Source organism: Camelus dromedarius, chromosome 10 (assembly GCF_036321535.1).
Source record: "Camelus dromedarius isolate mCamDro1 chromosome 10, mCamDro1.pat, whole genome shotgun sequence".
Lineage (NCBI taxonomy): Eukaryota > Metazoa > Chordata > Mammalia > Artiodactyla > Camelidae > Camelus > Camelus dromedarius.
In genome coordinates, this window is record NC_087445.1 from 71,046,278 (window position 1) to 71,052,277 (window position 6,000).

The window sequence follows — 6,000 nt, forward strand, 5'->3', positions numbered from 1 at the left end:
ACTTAATTGAATGTTACTGTTTAATATTTTCTTCTTATAGAAGAGACCATGCCCTTTTGTATGACATGTTTTAATAAATGTTATCTGTCAACTTTGTAAAAGTTTTGTTTTTCACTCTAGATATATGACCACATGTCTTTGTTTTCATTCTGGCTTTTGCCACCTGAGAATAAAAGTTACATTGTGGCCTTTTTGATAACTAAATGCCAAACAGCCTGATCAAATGGGTACTGAGTGATCGTGTGCTGTGCCAGGCACTTATGATGACAATCATATCATTATTTAGGTGTGTTGGATATACTCTGTTTGCTCCTCCAGATCCCCTCCCCGCCCTGTGCTTCACTCTGGAGGCTTTCCTCTATGGTCAGGGTCTACCAGAGACACGTGGGACAAGAGAGAAGTCAGGACATTCACTCCTCTGGCTCCTTCCTGCCAGATGTGAGTTGAGCAGCTGGGCTCCTCTGCCAAGGGCCACAGTTCCTGTCAGGCAACTTGAGGGTTTGGTAACTACACCTTCCTCTTATCCTTTCAAGCTGAGGATTGGTCCTGACTCCCTGTTTTGCTGAGCCTCCAGGGCTTAAGTGTCCTCATAGGAGTTCCTTAACCCTGTCCAGACCCTGTGTAAGTAGTCCTTTCATGAAACTCTCCTCTCCTCAGTCACCCCAGCTGAGCACGCCATCTGTTCTGTGCCAGAACCGCAGCTGATGCCTTAGGTGTACTCGCTGCACGTATGAGCCTGCTGGGACTCAGAGAAGGTAGGCATGTTACCAAAGGTGGAACTATGACTACTGGGTGGGGCTGAAATTCAGAAGCAGGACTTGTGGCTACAACACATGGAGGTGTTTTTTCCCACTGCTCTGTAATGCCTCATGCGCTTCAGTTGGGTCTCTGACTCACCTCATTTTCCCCTGTCCTCCCCTCCTCTCCCCTCCCTCCCAAGAAAACCCTCAAGAAGCAGCACCAGTGCTCTTTAAAAGTGCTGCAGGCACTGAGGGCCCCACATATTTCCTAACAACAGCTCATTACCAGAGACACTGCTTGTTTTAGACCAAACTTAAGCATCTTCCCACACAAACCTTCTGTTACCACTGTTTGTTGTGAGGTTATTTTCCCCTCCCCATTGCTGATTTTGAAGCCAACTACAGATTGCCTCAGCTAGCTTAGCCATTCTCTGTATGAAAAGAAGTCCAGAAGAACCATTTCTAGCCTTTTGTTTGTTTGTTTGTTTGTTTGTTTTGAGTTAGGGCCTGTCCATCCTGAACAGGGCAAAACAGCTCAGGCGCTGTGGCATGGTAACCCTCTGACCCTGGCTTTTACCCTTCCTGGGTGCCCTGCCGAGGCCCCTGGTTACCAGCAGTCCAGCCTGCCTAGGAGGCAGATTTTCTCACATGGCTCCCACAGGGGCGGACACCTCAGTGGTGTGAAGATGAGAAGCCCTATGTTCCTCATCAGGGGAAAGGAAAAGAGGAGGAAAAGATGAAGTGGTTTGTTTGTATTTGGGAACAGAAGTGGGTGGGATGTGAGGGGTGTTATCCAGATGGAGCGTATAACACCTGTGCAGTTTATTTAGATTCCCTCCTAGTCAACTCAGGGACCACTTCCCACAAAACCACTGGAGCATTTCTTGAGACAGTCTCCATGCCTGGGCACCTTGGAGGGTACAGAGCTCTAGAGTTTGCCCACGGTCGATGGACCAGTTAGCAGGTCAGCAACAGGAAATGAGGTAAGCTTATTGAACTTGGATGCAACAGTCCTTTACTGTTTAGTAAATGATTTTAAATATGTTCTCTCCCAGTGCAGAACATGAAAGATAAGGACTTCTGTCTCTATCTTGTATTCTTTTTAAGAAAACTTGCCCAGCGTTCTGTGTTCAGAGTTTCATGAAGATGGGCAGAAATGGCATCTTTTTTTCCTTAATGCAAATTTGGAAGGGAGATGAAGGTGGGGAGTGAAGTCTCGGTCTTTTTCTGAACTGGTGTGACTAATCTGAATCAAAACCAAACTATTTGATTTTATAATCTATCACTTTCTTGTACTACTGCAAGTAGCCTGATGCAGTTACGGGGGAGTCAGCCGCCTTTAAGGGAGTGTGTGGGCTCTATAAAAACAAGGTAATTCATAAGCAGTATTATAGGTAAATAAACATTATAAAAAATAGTGGCTGTTTACTTAGACTCCAGAAATTGTGAGTTCTATTTTTTTCTTCCTCATATTCCAACATAAGAAAACAGCACTAAGGCCATTAAATGTATTTATAACTTAATAAGATACTTGTTACTCCCCAGGGTATAATGGTCTGTTTAATGTAGTCTCTAACCTTTATTGATAGAAGCTAGGGGCTGCTTCTGGAACTGCCCCTGCCTTGTTCATCTGGGGTCAGCCAGGCTGTGATAAAATCTCTCTGGTTAGGGTTCTCTGAAAAGCTCAGCCACCCAGCATTCCACTCACGATGGATGGATGGACGCCAAATCTGTAAACGCAGCTAGAATTCCTGCAGGATCTGCCTTAGAGAACCTGTAGGCTTTAAAATGACAGCAGTGACCTTGAACCAAACTAGAAGGGATTAATTTTTACCTCATTTATATAGTGTGTCATAATATGTGAAATATCTTTTGTCTACTCACAATATGAAGATACAGTTTTTCTTGGAAAGAATTTTTTTTTTAATGGCAGTTCTGTGTATTTAATGGGCTCTGAACACACTCAACCCACTGAACCCTGCGCCTACTTTAATAGGTGTAGGAAGAATTGGGATTACGGACTATAAATAACAGCTCTAAATGAAGGTTCATTGCATGCTTAACATGTGCTAAGTACTTAACTCGCATTAACTCGTTTATTCCTCATAACAGTCCCATGAGGCAGAATTTTCTTCCGGGCTACCTCATGTAGCAGGAAAGGATGACAGCTTCCTATTCTCCTGGGGTGGTGTTTTTTCCTCCCCCATCAGAGAAACCCCTCTCTAAGCCCTTACTCATGGGCCAGCAGGGATGTCTGTGTCTGAGATTTGCACAGTTGTTCCTCTCCACCTGCAGGCCACCAAGCATGACTTCTAATGCTGGAGAGCAAGGACATAGGCCAGATTATCGTCCTGGTACCTTTAAGTGGTGGGTGACTTACTGGGTATCCCTTGGGTTCATGAACTTTGCTCTCTTTGGAGAAATAGACTCCATTCAGTGACGTTTCAGGCTGGCATCAGCAGCTCACCCTACTTGAGCTCCTTCGGTTCAGGAAATGCATGTAGAAATTAACCCCAGGAATGGAGAATCCAGTGATTTTCAAACTAGTAGAAAAGTCCTATCAAGTTCTTCTCCAAGAAAAAGGCGTGGAAAAGGAGCGTGACCCCATCCCCACCCTCTTCCCACCAGAGCAACTTTAATTTCACATAGTACAATCAACCAACTGCTTGCTCCTTAATAGAATTTACATTTACGTGTGCCTACTGTGTTCCACACTAAGCACTTTTCATGGACTGACCCTTCACCCTCACACCAGTCTTGCAAGGCTGGTGCTAAGGCCATCTCTGTCTGGTGGGAAGACACTGACAGCAGAGCCAGGATTCAAGCCCAGACAGCCCAAGTCTTGGGTTCCACTAAGCTATATTCACTCTGTTGGGTTCAGAATGTCCAGAGTAAACCCCACACTGCCTGCTGGTGCCCTGTATGTTAAATTTTGAAGGTAATCTAAAGAGGGGTTCCAGAGGCCAGGGGTTTATCTGGGCCCATTACCCACTGCTCTGGTGTTTATCTCTAGGAGACTGGGTCTCAGCACCAGCAGCACCTGCTTATCTCGGCGTCGGGATTGGTGGGCCCCAAGCAGGCCCACCCTGTTCCCGTCAGCCTCTGGGACAGCTACCGCCTCACGACAGCCCCCGCTCCTAACATAGTCTCCTGCCACTTGCCTGCTCCAAGCCCTCCTTCCCAAGCAGATCTAATCCTGTCACCTCCCATGATCCACCTGGGAGGATCTTAACGCCTTAACCTGCCGTCCAAGGCCCCGATTTGACATCAGCCTACTTGTCTGTTCTTAGCTGCCCATCTCACTTGGGCCCTGGCTGCTTTCCTTGGGCTTTTCTTGCATGGGTGATCTTCCCTGCCTTGAATAATCCTTATCTTTTCCATCCATACCTCCCTAACCTTTGTCCTCCTGGAAAACGTTGTATTGTTCCAGGCTCTGCAAAAATAATCCCTGTGAGGCCTTCCCTGAGCACCCCTGAGAATTATTCTCACCACTCTTTGTAATTCCATTTCATTTTGAACTTAATTCTGCTGTAACACTTGTCCCTATGCCGTAATTTTATATACACTATCCATTCTTCACACAAACCCATGTCCTCTACTAGACAGTGAGCTCCTCAGAAACAGGAACTATGTCTTAATTGTCTCTGACTGGCCGTTCCTGGCACAGTCTTGATCCACAGTCAGTAAATACTGCTGAATGTAAAAAAATAATAATATATGCAGATTCACTGTTGAATCTTTATCACCAGTTACAGCCATGGACTTTTTGCTTTGTCAGAGACCTTTCTTGGAAAGTATGGGCACCCAACATTCTTACGAAGTGCCATCTTCCCACTGAATGTCATCTTAGTGGTGCTGAAATTGCCTATTAGCTAAGAATTCTAAAAATAAGTATAGATCCTCTCTCCTAACCCAAATGAAAGATTTTGTATCTGAGCAGGTACCGAGGTGTAATGCTGGACATTTTATTTAAGTTAAGTCAGGCAGAAGAGGGCAATAGGATTTATCAAAAAATGATTTCTGGTAGACAGTGGTCAGTGTCTGGCTCACACCAGAATGTCAACAGAATGACTTAAACAGTTGACAAGTTGCTTTGGAAGCAGAATAAACTGAATTGCTATACTCCTTATTAAATATACCCTAGAGTGAAGAAAAGTGATGAATTTTTTTTTGTTAATTTCTGCTGAGAAGCTTATTCTAGAAGAGGGCATATTTTCAGTGGGATTTTTGGCACAATCTAAAACAGATGGTTACATGTTATTTGGTGCTTCATCTAATACTAAAATTTGTGGCAATTGATTAAGGACCAAAAGTTGCTTTTGGACAACATTCAAATTGTAATTGTGCTGCTCTGAGCTTTAAGTAGCATAGAATGTTATAGTCAGGAAACACAGGATCTGGGCTAGACAACTAGGAAGATTATAAGAAATAAAAAGTTTGTTTTGTGTGAATCAGCTGTGAGAGAGCATGGCATGAGACTTCTGTGACCATCTGAAAGTAGAAAGGGCGGCAGGGAGCCTGTGACTCACACAGGAGCTCTGCCAAGAAGGTGGTAAGTAGTTGGCCTAGAAGCAGCTTCAGAAGCCTCATAGGGCAAGTGATCATTTTTTAATATTAGAAAAATATGGGAGTGCCCACCCCTCACCATGATAATAGTTGATCAAGAAAAATTCAAGAAGGGGGAAGAATATAGCTCAAGTGGTAGAGCAGATACCTAGCATGCACAAGGTCCTAGGTTCAATCCCCAGTACCTCCTCTAAAAATAAATAAATAAACAAACCTAATTACCTCCCCCCTCAGAAAAAAGAAAACTAATTTAAAAAAAGAAAAATTCAAAATCACAAAACAGTACTGAGCATTCAGTAATACTTATAATGCATTTATATTTATTCTTCAAAAAGCATACGGTTGCAAAGTATTAATGCAAACGTGGGATATCTCAAAAGTTGCTCTATACTCTTCCAGGGCCTATTATTTGGTTCATTCATTCACTCACTTATATACCAAATATGTATCAACCACTAGCTTTGGCCCTGGGCTGGGCCTCCAGACGGTGACTCCCTGTCCTCAGAGGCTGTGAGAAGCACTCCGGGAGACAAAGAAACAGACATTTCAGGATAGGTCCTTTGCTGTCTATGTCACATAATTGGCTAAACCTTATGAATCCAGACCTGTAAATAAGACTTATTAACCATCTACTTCAAGAGAACACTTCTCAGAGAAACCTAGCTGTGGATGTGGTCCAAGCCACCGAGCTTAA